General features: G+C 42.6%; 1 protein-coding gene and 1 long non-coding RNA gene across 3 annotated transcripts in view; both read right to left on the bottom strand.

The window, feature by feature from the left end:
- LOC306834610 (acid-sensing ion channel 1-like) overlaps positions 1 to 15970 on the bottom strand; it is a 51487-nt gene that overhangs the window by 11184 nt on the left and 24333 nt on the right. The gene's annotated exons all lie outside the window — the stretch shown is intronic.
- LOC306834617 lies at positions 7642 to 9529 on the bottom strand. The gene is made up of 3 exons (XR_013780512.1): positions 9485 to 9529; positions 8056 to 9331; positions 7642 to 7949 (listed from the first exon to the last, which is right to left on the bottom strand). It is a non-coding gene; the product is annotated as an uncharacterized lncRNA (long non-coding RNA).

The raw sequence follows: 15970 nt of genomic DNA, 5'->3' as shown, positions 1-15970 counted from the left end.
GCCTCGCTCTAAAAAAAAAAAACAAGACCGTGTTGACATCGCAGCAGGGAAAAGTGACACTGGGATACAGGTTAAATCAGGCAGGTGTTATGATACAAGAACGCAACATTATACAGGTGAGAAGAGGTTATTTGTAGCCTGTAATACATTAAAATGCTCTTCTGTGGTCAAAGAAGAATTGCACTTTTCTAACTAAGTAAAGTACCTATGACATTTTGAAAAACCTCTCTTACAAGTTAAAGCCCTTCAAACAAAAACTCACTTCAGCTGAAGCACAGAAATATTCAGATTTAACTTTGGCTTTAAGTACGAAGAAAAATGGGAGTGATTTCATCCATCCCCCAGAGGTCGAGGCGGTTATTGATGATTATGTGTTCTGAACGTCTTTTGAAGAAAGTTAGCTGGTAACTAGATTCTACATCCTATAGACCAATTAGTGAACCAGCGAAGACACACACACTAAATACTGAAAACAAAAGAGCAACAGTTCAAAAAGTCTAAGAATAACCAAAGCGGCTTTTCTGTTGGTCCAATGGACACAGCACACTGGGATCCAAATCAGCAGAGGCTTAAAGAATGAGCCTTCTTGTAGAAAACCGAAAGAGATTCACAACCAAACAAACCAAAAACAATTGCTGATAAATGGAGCCAGCAGAGCCTGCAGGACACGATCTGTCTGAGAACAACTAATTGTTGGTTTAATGCAATCCCTGGTCTCTATGGTGGGTTTGCAATTGCAGTTTCTCCACACACTGAGAGGAAATAACTCCCAGAGGGAAGGTCCTCTGTAATTCCTTCAGCTTTGGTCTGGAATAAGTGAAGAGAGAGGGATTTTCTTTGTTAAATTAAGTGCTGAAAAATGGTACATTCAGTGCGGAAGTGTCTCGGTGAGAAATGGAAATGGTCTTGTGAATTTGGATGAGAGACATAAAATGTCTAAGATTCGTCAGTTCACATTCAATCCGAGCTGTTCCATGTTCTATAGAGGCTCTCTCACCCTCCCCCAGGTGAGCCCCAGTAGAGTAGACTGAGATGGTAAATGGCTGCTAGAGGGACTGAGACATGAACTCCCAGTCCTTTTATACACTACATTTTTATGATATCATTATGTAAAATTAAACATGAATATGGTCCTTTTAAGGAACTTTCACTGAGCTATAGCGTTAATTTTAGAATGATCACCCCCTCTCCTTCCTCTTCCTCCCACCCTCGAGCGGCACCTCGTTATTGCAGCACATGCATACGGGATGTTTAAAGCCTCCTCTGCTCTGCTGGTTCCCCACCAGTCTCCATCATCACTGTCGCCTACAAATCTCCTGTCGGCCTGTTTGTGCCAGCCAGAGCCCACGCTCGCAGACAGCCAGAGAGGTCCGTCACAGTGGAAGAAAAGCGGCGTGATCGCTTCGGTGTGTGCACCCCCCCCCCCCCCCCCTCGTCACACACAGATGAGTAAACATCAGGGGGGATAAACAGCCCCTGGCCCGTCAGAGGGGCAGAGGCCTTGCTACAGCTGAGAGTGCTTTAAGTGGCAGACAGCCGGGTTAAGTAGGATTCAATCGTCATGTGTCAAGTGTGAAGGCTGCCTGTATCTGTTTATCTGTTTGTCTATCTACGTGTCTGTCTACCATGAAGTCAAATAAAAATTAAGAGATGACAATCAAACACAATTAAACCAACAGCCCGAGCGATGTCATAATAAACATGAAATCTGAGCAGGAAGTGTAGCATAAACCGGCTCTGCAGGGACTGCTGGCCCAAAGGCCCAAACAACAGAAATTATGATAAACAGGACCAGATATATTGGATCAGCGCAGAGTCTCTAAGGTAAAAGGAGACTGACAGCCTGAGGAAAGAAACTTCTCAGCATCTCTCTCTGGGCTCGCCTTCAGGCTGCACGAGTGCTTCCATGAAAACAGCCAAGAGGACATTGTTGGAGTAGCTGGTGTCCATTATAATTTGTTCTTGGTTTTCAGTTTTTGTGTTCAGCCAGAAAAGTGGGCTGAGCGGACACACAGAGAACGAAATGCATCAGCTACTTGCTTAAGGAATTAAAGGTGATAGAAAGTAAGTACAGAAGGTGGGACAATGTGATTCTTGTTTCAGTGCAAAGTCTTTTTCAGGGAACTAAACAAACCTGCAGACTCCCACACTACTGCATAATATAACATATCATTTGTACTAGTTTTATAAGGTACGGCCAACAGGTGCAAACAGGTACTGTAAGTAAAAATGGGCTGGATGTTCAGAAATGTTGCAGATTAAAAAAATATATATATATCTGAAAGAAATGCAATGAAGGAAATGTGCTAGAAAAAGAAGACAAGAACATTTGCAGCAGACAAGTCAAAGAAAGCATTTACAGCGAATGTTGCATGCATTCACAATCAATGCCAATAAGTCAAAAACACACAAACCAAACGACAACAGTAACAGAAAAACACTGCATATCCATTCATCACAGTGAAAGTGCCAGTCCCCCCGAACAGAATAAAAAAAAAAAAAACCTTCCGAAGTAAGAACTCGAGGAGGTGTTGAAATCAGATTTGTGCACCAAATAAACTCAATCTTTTCAAAAAGAAGGAGCAGCAGCTACTCCCTGAGCTCCCTCTGGATGTTTAGGTTCCTTGCCCTTTTCTCTTTGAGTGAGTCGCCCTACAGAGGAAACTCATTTCAGCTTCCTGTATCCATAATCTAATTTTCCTTCCTTCAGGGTTTGAACATGGATCAACTGGTAAATCAAAAGCTTTTCCTTCCAGCTCAGCTCCCTCTTCACCACAATGATCTGGTAGAATAGTCACATAACTGCTGATGCTGCAAAAACACCGCCTGCCTTCCTCACGCTCCATTCTACCCTCCTAATTGAACAAGGTGGCCAGATAGGTGACTTCTTGAACTCGTTGACTCAGGACAGCTGTTCAGTCCTACGTTGGAGGGAACATTTCTCTATTTCCCTTAAAGACGAGCAAGGACTTGGATGGATTGCGTCTCATTACGAAAGCTTTACATCGGTCTTAAAACACCACAGATGGTCAACCGTGTTAGACCCCTTCGAAGCATGCTTGACATCCACTTGAGAACATGGACACAGCACGTAGGCCCCTCCAATAACAAATTGGAGGGGCAATAATGACAGGAACCCATACATATCCATCGTGATCATTTTCTAAAGCTTTCTCAAAATCTCATGTATGTTGTAGACCGTATATTATCTAAACAAGATTTCTTATGATCTGAAATGTACGGCTCGATTTATGTCTGTCTGTTACTCTATCTCTGCAGTCCACAAAGGTCTCTTTACATTGGACCTGAGATATAATGATGAATCATTAAGGACAATTTAAATGAGCCTTTGTTGCCTAATAATTGTGTTTGTCTGTCTGCCAAAGCTGGGACAAAAAGGCCAGCTGTGAATTACCCATGATAGGAGCGGTGGTGATATATTCCTGGATTACAATGGCCATATAGTTTGTATTGTATATACTACATGTAGGTCATTCTATCCGTATCTTTTAAATGTTTAAATGTGTGTCTTTGTCTCCTCAGTGCATGCCTAACTGTATGTAAAACAATGAGCTGTAATCAGCTTCCAGCAGGATGGAGGGAAAATTCACCCAGCACTTCACCTGACACAAGTTCAATGATCGCCCCAGAAGGCTCGATAAACAGCAGGCTTGATCATTGCATGTTCATCTCCGCTTTGCTCAGGATTTACACAGACTTCAATCAATAGTGTCTTTGACTGATTCGTGAAATTCTGGCTCTTGCGTAAACTTTAATGGCTTTTCTATATTATTCAAATACATTAAAATAGATGCAATTTACAAGAGTCTGCAGCTCCTTTCTGAGCCGTGCTGCTCAGGCGCAGTGAGGCCATTGTGTAGCCCTGTGTAAGCAGTGAAAGCTTTTCAGAAGAACATACTGTGGATGCTGAGCAACAGCCAGACTGCTTCCGAAGAAAAAGCCACATAAATAAGTAAAAATACAATGTGTCCGATGGTGAGATGAGGCTTGTAAGTAAGACAGGGCATATGGTAATATGTGAGTGGGTAAAGGTATACATATATGCACAGATGCACCCAATGGGGATAAGCTAACGGATGATGCGTGACTTACATGCATCTCCAATGCCTTGCAAAACAAACACACGGTTCATAGTTCAGCTGCACAATGGAGTACTCGATATTTATTTTAGGAACCGCTCCATGATTCAACATCTGAGTGGCTGGAAAAAAGAAAAAAAAAGAAAAAAAAAAGCAGCTGAAGTCCTCGGGGGGATGAGTTGGGACCAGCTCATACAGTATCTGCCCCAGGATGGAAACTGGACAGCAAGAAGAGTCATCGCAGCCAAACATGAGCTTTTGATTACCGGCCAATTTGATGACATAGGGCTGCAGTATCTCAAGTGTAGTGAAGCCATCACCCTCATTGGGAAAAAAAAACATCTAAAGAAAGACAGTGGAGTATTATATCCTGCTGGAAAAGATCACCTTGATGCTACTCTTACATCATCCGTCTTTCATTCTGACTGTTCCCAAAATACATGTGCCACCCAGTGATGGTGGGACGCACGTCAATTAATGACTGAATTTAATCCAGGGTCTCCTGTCACTTCTGCTGCAGTTTAGAGGGAGGGCAAACTGTCAGAAGGGGGGGGGGGGGAAGGCCCTGCAGCTCTTCCCCTGGGGTGAACCTCCTCCGTGTGACAAATTTCACACTCTGCTGAGAGAAATACGCTGAGGCTTTAGATTTCCCAGCCTGTCACATGCTGTTGCTGAATACCAAGAGATTAATTCATTTCCCAGATGGTGCATGTAAGCAACTCCAACTTTCCAAACATGCAGCATGCACAGCATCACTACCTGTCGGATCTCGAAGCGACGACAAGGGAAGATTCAAGCTGGGGCGCAAGATAAGGCCAAGATGTTTTCTTAAAGGTCCTATTTGATCAATGAGCCCTGTATCATATGAAGATGTTAAACGGTCACAATTTGTTGGTGAACAACCTTGAGCTTTAGGTAAATGTATAGAAAAGACTTTAAAGCTCCTGATGTGTACTGTATAATGTGAAACCGAGTTGACAAAGAGAAAGAGGTTGCTGCTGGAGATGAATCAAAAGAATGAACACCAAATGGTGCCGCTCTGCTTTACAGAACAAAGCATCCTCGTGAGTTTCACTCTTTTGTTACGGCCTCCAGTCTTAGCTCTGCTCGAGATCATCTCATCCACGGCAAACGACACAGTTCTGATTGTTTCCTAAGAAAAGCTCAGGTCGGGGTTTTCATGCTGCACCTTCTTTCTCATAAAGCACAGATCACAACTCAGTTTCACTTGTCAAAGTTTGTTTGCATGACGTTTCTTCGTGTGTCCTTTGGTAGGAAAACATCTACTCTACTGCAACCTTCACACACCATCAATGACAGCGGGCTTTTTTTTCTTTGTTTGTTTTTTTAAAGATTTATTTTCGGGCCTTTTTTTATGCCTTTATTTGGAGAGAGGGAGGGAAAGTGGATAGCGTTGGGGGTAGACATGCGGGAAATGGGCCACAGGCCAGAGTGGAACCCGGGGCGCCCCGCGTGAGGACTGTAGCCTCTGTACATGGTGGCGTGCCCGCTGCCAAGGCGCTAACGGCGCCCCTTGTTTATTTTAAACACATTTCCTTTAGGAGGTGGTGGAGACCAAAGCAGAGCGAAATTTGTAAGAACATCATAACCTGAGCCTAAGTTTAATTTTTGTTTGGGATTTTGTACCTGCTGTATATAAGGTCCTGTTTTAGATTTTACTTTTGTTGGGTTTTTTTAAAAATATTTTGTTATTTTAACCTAAGTAATTACATAGTCTTGAAATATATTTATAGTAAGTTTAGTTTTTTCTGTCTGTTGTTTGTGAGGTTCTTTAGGCTGCATGAATTTCCCTCGGGATCAATAAAGTATCTATCTATCTATCTATCTATCTATCTATCTATCTATCTATCTATCTATCTATCTATCTATCTATCTATCTATCTATCTATCTATCTTGTTTGAATGGCGCTGTATAAATGAATTATATATAAAAAAATCAAAAGTGACTAGTTACATCAAACAAACGTAATGACAGTTGCTTTCTAACTGCTTGTTACCATGTTACCATTAAAGAGGTGACATAATGTGTTCCCAAAAACTTAGTTATTGCACGTGTAAATGAACTATCATGATACTTTAATGAAGTTGCAACATTCATTAAAGATCATATAACTAATATCCATGTCTCTCAGGACTCCTCCATCAGATGACAAGCAGAGCCATGGTTTTATTTATATAAAAGACATCATCATGTTTTCCTTCGAAGCGGAGCTCAGAAAACAGTCAAAGAGAAGTTTTCAAATCTTTGGGTGATTGTTTTTAAAGATACATCACTGGTCCACATCTCCAAAAGCCTTTGGTGAGCTGATATTTATTCTCTTTTGGTTAAACTGAAGAAAATATGCTTCACTTTCAGAAGGGAATGAGCAGCTACTCCTTTCAGTGTTGTGCAAAGCGTTAAAAAGAATCAATCCTTTTTATTCGCCTCGTGCTGTGAGTGTGCCGCTGTGGCTGGTCAGACGGACGTGAGTCTGTGTATGTTGTGTGTTCACTCTGACAAACTCTGAACAAACTCAGAGAAATAAACACTTAGCTTCCTGCTGTGTCCTGTGAGACAGAAAAGAACAGCAGGCAATGACACAATCACCACAGCAAACACTTCACACACACGCAGACACACACACACACACACACACACACACACACACACACACACAGACACGCACACACTTGTGCTGTAAAAGTCCAGCTTTGCAAAATGTGTTGTTAGAGAAAGAAACTGGGGATGGATCAGAAAAGCTCTTTCACCTCTCAGCTGGCTGGAGGGGTGTGTCTTTATCTGTGTTTGATTGACAGCAGCTGGCAGGCGGAGCAGCAGCAGGGGAATGTGAGACATGGTAAACAAACTTGTGCTGTAGCTTTAAGCCACACAGTTACATTGTTTTGTGAGCAGCAGGGGAAGAGAAACCCGTCATCCAAGGACACGTTTAATGTTTGAAGAGTTACTTCATTGACCTTATATGTTTCAGTGTGTGTTTGTGTGAATTCAATGTATTTTTTGGTGGCGCTTATAAACTGCTTGCATCTGTCAGGACACATCGTGACGGAGGCCAACATTTTAGCAATGTGAAACTGTAACATCTCTGTTTACGTGTCTGTTAGCTCTGAGGTCATGTATTTACCAAATTTGAAATATTTAATTAAAAAGTTGAGGATTTTTTTCGACATTCAGCAGACCAGCACATGTCCACATGGAAGAAAATTATTATATCATTAAATGCAAATACACATCTACTGTATAAACACTGTATAACAGATCTGCTTTACAAACGTATCATATATTACACAGTGAGGTCAGAAGACCAATATACAGTTTTAGTTCCTGTTGCTTCACAGTTGTTTGATTAATGTTAATGTCATCGTTGGCCATGTCTGGACACAGTATAAAGATCAAATTTGTATACACAAAAAAATAAGTTCAGAAAATGGAACAAAACAAGACACTGGCCCACGAACTAATGTTCTAGTGCATATTTGTTTGGTGACGTAGTTCTTTAATGCAGGACGAGACCAGGTCGAATTCTTTTTCTATGTCACGTCTTTATGCCTTTATTTGGATAAAGTCAGAGAGCGAATGGTGAGTGACATGCCAGAAAGGAGTCACAGGTCAGTTCGAACCCAGGCTACCCTCTTCAGAAACAACAGCATTTGTAGATGGGGCGTGTCAACCTGCTGTTAGGACACATCCGTCTCTAAAGGTCAGTTTTTAATGGAAACTGAAGCAGGTCAGCAAATGTGTTGTTTGTGTGATGTTGAAATCTATAGATACAGTAGATAATGTAGACATTACTTCGACAGACAGACGCACCTTCAAACAAACATCTGACTCTGAACTCTCCAGTCTCTGTCATACACACAGTTGAGTCATGAAGTCATAAAGTAGTTACAACTGCTGACTTAAAACAGCTGGAAACAGCCCTGATGTTAAAGTCACACGAAGGCGACAGGAATAAAAACAGAGCTGACGTGAGTGCAGTCGTGAAAAGACTGAGTGCAGAATGAAAATAGCAGAATGAAATAGCAGGGCAGTCTGGGCCCATTTGCAAAACATCACATATAATTGGAGTCTGTTGAAATAGGGAAACGCATTTCAAATAATATTTCACGCTACCAGTGAATAAAAAAGAGGAGCAATTATAAACGGAGGTGTACCGGTCTGTTGCTGACAGGTACCAAATTGATTTGCATCTGTAAATCATTAACTTTTATTTTCATTATTTCTTCAGATTTTTCTCTCCTGAATGGCCTTTATAGATTTCAATGATTTCCTCATCAGTAAGAACATGTTAAAATAAGATTCTTGCTCTGGGAAATGGTTCATTTTAGAAATCCCACTGAGCTTATAGAAAGTGAGTAGAGCTGGTGAAGGATGAGGGTCAGCTATGTGCAGGCTTTTCACAGGCTGAGGTTTCCATAGTGACCTAAAAAAAAAAAAAAAAAAAAGGAATAGCAGGATGTTAAAAGCTCATTTACTGTAGACAGAGATTCACCAGTCCTACTCCTCCTTTATGTGTCTGTTTTGTTTTATTGTTTGTTTTGTGAGTGAAGATGTTCCCAAATGTTTCCTCCAAGGACAGAAAAAAAACAACAAATATTCTCACTCATCTTCTTTAGTCAGGGGGAGCAGCTCGGGTCTGAGGCGCAGATAACCACAGCCATCATTCAACGCGGTGGCATCTTTTTTTTTTTTTTTTATGGAAATACACAGCGCAATCAAACGATGACTTGATGAGTGCCTGGTTGCTGCACAAATCAGAGAGAAAGACAAACACTGTGTTTGCATAGTGACATTTAGGAGAAGCGCGCTGTACTCCGGCTGAAGTTAGGCATGCTAGAAGGACACGGGAGCTTTGGATTCACTGCCGCTTTTAAAAGCACCCAATAGTGAGTGTGTTAATGCCAGCAGCGTGGAAAGTAGCTCAATACTGCTGAGGATTGGATGAGTTCTCTTGAGGGTAGAGGAGGAAGGAGGCAGAGGGATTTAGGGAGCATATTAGCTGTTGTCCATCAGTGATTTTATGGGTCCGGCTGCATATAAACGACTCCCCTCAGCATAACTTAAACTGCCTCCTTGACTCAAACGTACATCCTAAACTGCTGTGCACTTCTATCACATTGATATTCAGTGAGTGTTGGGGAGCAGCTGTGCACAGTATCCGTGTGCATCTGAAGCCCATCCAGTCGAGCTGGTCGTGAGCTGGTCTGGCAGGCTGTTTGCAGAAATGAAAAGGAGAACCTGAACATTTCTTATTAAAGAAATCAGAAAGATCAAAGGTTCAGGCTCTTTGGACTTCTTGTAGGCGTTTCCTTCAAGCTATAGGTTTCTTTCATACATTAATGATCTGCACAGTGTGGTGGCTCACTGGTCACTCAGAGTAATACGTTTCCGGAGGGTGTCTCGATGCATGATGGGATGTACACTCAACAAAAATATAAACGCAACACTTTTGTTTTTGCTCCCATTTGTCATGAGATGGACTCAAAGATCTAAAATTCATTCCAGATACACAATATTACCATTTCTCTCAAACATTGTTCATAAATCTGTCTAAATGTGTGATAGTGAGCACTTTTGCTTTGCTGAGACAATCCATCCCACCTCACAGGTGTGCCACATCAAGATGCTCATCAGACACCATGATTAGTGCACAGGTGTACCTTAGACTGTCCACAATAAAAGGCCACTCTGAAATGTGCAGTTTTGTCTCACAGCAAAATGCCACAGATGGCGCAAGCATTGAGGGAGCGTGCAATTGGCATGCTGACAGCAGGAATGTCAACCAGATCTGTTGCTCGGGCATTGAATGTTCATTTCTCCACCATAAGCCGTCTCCAAAGGCGTTTCAGAGAATATGGCAGTACATCCAACCGGCCTCACAACCGCAGACCACGTGTAACCACACCAGCCCAGGACCTCCACATCCAGCAGGTTCACCTCCAAGATCGTCTGAGACCAGCTACTCAGACAGCTGCTGAAACAATTGGTTTGCATAACCAAAGAATTTCTGCACAAACTGTCAGAAACCGTCTCAGGGAAGCTCAACTGCATGCTCGTCGTCCTCATCGGGGTCTTAACCTGACTCCAGATCGTCGCCGTAACAGACTTGAGTGGGCAAATGCTCACATTCGATGGCGTCTGGCACGTTGGAGAGGTGTTCTCTTCACGGATGAATCTCGGTTTACATTGTTCAGGGCAGATGGCAGACAGCGTGTGTGGCGTCGTGTGGGTGAGCGCTTTGCTGATGTCAATGTTGTGGATCGAGTGGCCCATGGTGGTGGTGGGGTTATGGTATGGGCAGGCATCTGTTATGGACGAAGAACACAGGTGCATTTTATTGATGGCATTTTGAATGCACAGAGATACCGTGATGAGATCCTGAGGCCCATTGTTGTGCCATACATCCATGAACATCACCTCATGTTTCAGCAAGATAATGCACGGCCCCATGTTGCAAGGATCTGTACACAATTCTTGGAAGCTGAAAATGTCCCAGTTCTTGCATGGCCAGCATACTCACCGGACATGTCACCCATTGAGCATGTTTGGGATGTGCTTGACCGGCGTATACGACAGCGCGTACCAGTTCCCACTAATATCCAGCAACTTCGCACAGCCATTGAAGAGGAGTGGACCAACATTCCACAGGCCACAATTGACAATCTGATAAACTCTATGCGAAGAAGATGTGTTGCACTGCATGAGGCAAATGGTGGTCACACCAGATACTGACTGGTTCTGAGTCCCCAGACCCTCAATAAAGCAAAAACTGCACATTTCAGGGTGGCCTTTTATTGTGGACAGTCTAAGGTACACCTATGCACTAATCATGGTGTCTGATGAGCATCTTGATGTGGCACACCTGTGAGGTGGGATGGATTGTCTCAGCAAAGCAAAAGTGCTCACTATCACACATTTAGACAGATTTATGAACAATGTTTGAGAGAAATGGTAATATTGTGTATCTGGAATGAATTTTAGATCTTTGAGTCCATCTCATGACAAATGGGAGCAAAAACAAAAGTGTTGCGTTTATATTTTTGTTGAGTATATATTGAAAGTCCCGTCCCTTCAGTGAACTGCATAAGAAGAATCTGGTTTGGGAAAACCAATACACAGATACAGGACGAGTCAACCTTCAGTTAAACCCTTTTTAAATTTCACAACCCGAGTCAACACCTTCTTACCAACAAGTCTGCTCCTTTGTGTGAGAAAGCCGGTTTTGCACGCATGATGTGAAAAGTTGTAGTTTCTGGATTGTGGTGTTTAATTGGACGTTTACCTTCACAGGGAACTATAGAGCTCTGTCTCCTTTACGAAAGTCGGACATGATTTTTCTCCCAAATGATCGACAGTCTGATCTTCTGGAAAAAACATTTAGAATTATAAATTTTCTTAATTTTTCTTGAAGTCTTTTCAACTAAAAAACTACACTGTATTTACTATACAGTATGTCTATGTTTCTCTCAATGGATGACTTTGACACAAGAGAGAAAATCTGGTTAAAAAAAGAAAGAAAAAAAAGGTGTTGCTGCCTTCATGGTTTGTTTCAAGAGCTCCTCGCGAAGCATGCTGGAGTCGCTCGCAGCAAAAGGCAGAGCAGAAAACCGTGGTACTGTTTACTAACTACTACTTATAGTGAGCACTTACTGTATTATTAAAAGAATGAATTCAAGACTACAGGGAATTGGTGAAGTGGGGCAAAACTGGATGGTGCATCTCTAACGTGTATCTGCACCATACTCATGACCACCTTGTTACTGATTAGTGATCGCTCTGTGGAGAAAACTCAAAACACTGACGACGACACATTTCAGATCTTAGATCCAACGAACATTAAGCTCGGGTCAAACGCTGAAGATTTCATTCGAGGCAACGCTTGAAATGGGAATACAAAATGAGGACAAATACTCCTTAAGCTCAACACACGGCCCATTTTGTTATTCTCATTGATGTGGAAACTCACAAGGCTCTTAGACGTCCAGCCAGTCTGACAGACACAGAGAGAGAGAGAGCAAGAGAGAGAGAGAGAGAGAAATTAATAAGGTCTCTTCATAACACAGTGTGGCCTTACTCATACGAGCGGTCACAAAGTAAAGACAAGAATAGAGAAAAAAAAAAGCCCAGTGACAGAGATTAACAAATCAATTGTTGATGAAGAGCTGTTAAATCTGTTTTGACTGCTGTTTTTAGCCTGCAGGACACATAATCTCTTTTATTATAAATCTGTATATAGAAATGAGACAGAGGAGCTATGAGACTGAATAGCTGCAGGAAGAATTGCACAAATGGTGCAGCGAAAAAAAACAAAAAAACACAACAAAAAAAAACAACCCTCTAAACTCCTGTTGTTGTTTAAAAGATTAATTTGCGGGTACCTTAAAGGTGTTATATCCAGGTAGGAGTAATAGAGAGACTATATCAGACCTTTCTTTTCTTCTTTTCCTGATTTCTCTCATCCATCCTCCGCCATTTATTATGCACCCTCTCTCTCTCTCCTTTCTTCTATCTGAACCAGTGCAGCCCACTTTGGCAGAGTGGGACTCATTTGTCTGTCTTCACATGCTAATCAAAGACATAATGAGTGCCACTCAGAGTTACCTCCACCGGCTGATATCAGTGTATAATTAAAACAACACTGTCCTTAATAAGGTGTCAGAGGTGATAACACGGAGCGCTGATAACTCTTTGAAGACGACACACGTGCACACACACACACACGCACGCATGCATCAAATCGCTCCCTCATTTCCAGGCAACAATAGAGTTCTAATGAGCGGGGCCATCAGGCCAAAACTCATTTCTAAGTGCGAGGACTAATGCTGTGATTGCTCGTTGGCCTTTCATAAGTAGGTTATTGTCTTTTGTTATTTACAATTTTAATTAACCTTTTCCCCTCATACATAATTGTCTTAAGCATAATTTACAACATGCTATAGCAGAGAAAAATGAGGATATTTTGACTCGACAGGTCTACAGAGTCTACACATTTTAAAACACTAAACACTGCTGTTCCTCTCGTCCTTCAGAAGTGTGTTTCAGTGTTTCGGTTCAGCGCTCTCGAATAAAAAAGCGTTCAAAGCAGCAGACCCAGAATCCAAGTCTGCGACCTCACTGACCTGATCGAATCTGACGGTCTTTACTGGTTTTATTTACTATGTCTGAAAGTTACAAACGACCTTGCAGTCAGATTACGCACTCTGGCTCCACCTTCACTGCGCCGTCGTGCTTTTACACTGAGCCACAGGTGGCGTACCATCGCTGTCCATGTCTGCCTTTTCCACAGCAGTGTGGAATAGTGAAAGTAACCGAGGGTGGAGGTGAAAACAAACAGCTCGAGCTTCACACACTCATCCAGTGAGACAAGCACACATGCTGCTCTGTGCTGCTGACTCTGCTGTTTACAGAGGCGCCATTACCTTTGTTACAAACTCCAATGCTGGCTGCTGCACAGTGAAATAACTTCACTCCACCATTACCTCTCAGTGTGTTTTACATTAACGATGTTCGGGAAGCAAGGCAGAAGAGTAACCATCCAGCCTCGAGTAGGCAATTTTAAAAAAGTTTTACATTTCTGTGGTCTGTAATAAGAGCAAACAGAGAGGAGTGACGAGTGAACGAGGCTTAAGACAGCCGAGCTGAAACTGCTGGAAGAAATGTGTCCGGCTTGGAAAAGACATGTAGATAAAACATTGTGTTGACTCATTGGAACAGAATCTCAATATCGGGGCATCTCGGACAGTGTGTGTGAACGTTCCTGCATCCCTGTGCTGACAGACCTCTTTGGGGCTTTAAAGGATGTAAAAGACAAAAAGCTCCGAGTCATGGAGGCGGTCAGTTCCACAGTTACAACCTGCCGCAGTCTAAGCGGCGTGACGCACTATTCCAGCAACGCTGTTTCCTGCAGAGTGAGCTCATAGCGCCTGATCCCTTAATTGAGAGCTTAAGTGTCATTTAGGTGAGAGGTGGGAGACGGGAGCCGAACCTGCGGGGTCCTCTCGGGGGGGGGGGGGGGGGGGGGGGGGGGGGGGGGGGGGCAGCAGCATCTGCGAGGAGAGAGGCGACAAGAGGAGCATAACAAGTTTTGTCTTTTTTTTTTTCTTCTCTCTTTTAAACAGGTGTGTCCCTGTCAGCCACAGAAGAGAGAGAGAGAGAGAGAGACAGGGAGGAGGAGAGGAAGAGACGGGCCTGATAACATGCATGGACAACTCTGTGGACACTTTTGGACTCCAGCTCAGCTTGGTTTTATTGGAGCAGCAGAAAAACACTGACCAGCAGAGAGTAAACAAAGAGCAGAGAGCCAATTTACTCTTTCAGATACACCTGTCCTCCCTGCTGTGACCACACACACACACACACACACACACACTGCAGTGACTAATGTCCTCTCCTCTGCGTGGTTGTCTGAACATCACTCATTAAGTGGTTGTGCCTGTTATACCAAATGTCTTTGTGACGCCGTGTGACGGATGACTTTAATTCCGTTTCATTATGAAAAAAAAGAGACGAGTTGTCTTGTTTCCTGAGCGAGCAGGAGGTCAGCAGAGTGACATATTTAATCCTCCTATGATGTCTTTTACAGTCACAGACCTTCCCACTCTCCTTTAAGTGATCCCATTCTTCACATCTGAATCAAATAAAGAACTGAATGTTTGTCCTCGGGGTCCATCAGCTGAGTCTGGAAGCACGTAAAGTCACAGACTAATGAGCAATATGTGCTTGTTTAAAAGCCAGTGGTAGAGACGGAGGATAAGTGGTGTGAGCCTGTTGTTGCAAACGCTGCTGTGTTGAAAAAGAGGAGAAACACAACACACAAGCCGATGATTAATTTATGAAGAGAAACAGGCAGAATTACAAGAATCATTTGATTCCGAATGATCAAAAGAAGAGTTCTGGTTTAGGTCTGTCAGGAGAGCGAGCACCAGACTCCAGACCTCATGGACGTCATCCCCTACCCTCGCCCCTCCTTTCTCCTGTCTCACTGTCTTATCGATAAAGGCAAGAGGTTAAACAAAATCTTTAAAAAGTAAGGGATCTGTGAGCTGCAACGCTTCATTTAGAAAGTCAATAACCTGCAGTGAACAGAGTTTACACACCAAGACGACTTCATACAACATTCTCAGTGTCTGTCTTTTCTGGGTCCAGTGGTCCCACTATTGTAGCACTGTTGTATTTTTTGGTCTCCACCACACCCACCACTATGTTTGTTGTTGTTTGGTGCTGGAAACTTCTCAACTGTTTGTCTGCACCCTGCGGCTCTCTTTTTAACTTCGGTGTTTTGGCAGATCTTTGATGAACTATTTTGTATTTTTCTCCCATTTCTTCTTCTTGTTCACTTCAATTTAATATTTGATGTAATTGTTGCCGACAATCTACTCCCCTCCTCCCCCCGGGTTTAACAAAGTCAACAGTCTGCCTGCCTGTCTATTTGGTGTTTATCAGCTTTTAAGAGCCTTTACAAACTGCCACAAAATGTGGTACACAATGACACCCATGTGTTTCCTAGTTCATCACCATCAGCTGGCAGCTCATCAGCAGACAGCACAAACGTTATGGATACACAGTATGGAATATACGTGTGAGCTGACCCATTTTGGATGCTGAAGGGACCATCTTCCTTATTACGGCCCAAAGATGAAAGAAAGTTCACAATGATTGTGCAAATCCTGAGACAACTGGACTTCATCGTTTGCACACGTGGCGAACCAAACAACGCAACTGGCCTGAATGAACAAGAATTTCTAATCTGTTGGGAAAACAAACAAACTGTTCAGAGAGTTTAATTATTTCAGTAAAGTAATTCTGATTTGAGAGTTGAGCTAACTTGAAAAAAAAAAAAAAAAAAAAAAAA

The sequence above is a fragment of the Symphodus melops genome, assembly GCF_947650265.1.
Source record: "Symphodus melops genome assembly, chromosome: 13".
Classification (NCBI taxonomy): Eukaryota; Metazoa; Chordata; class Actinopteri; order Labriformes; family Labridae; genus Symphodus; species Symphodus melops.
The sequence above is the reverse complement of the archived record's forward strand: the minus strand, read 5'-3'. Positions and strand labels throughout refer to the sequence as shown.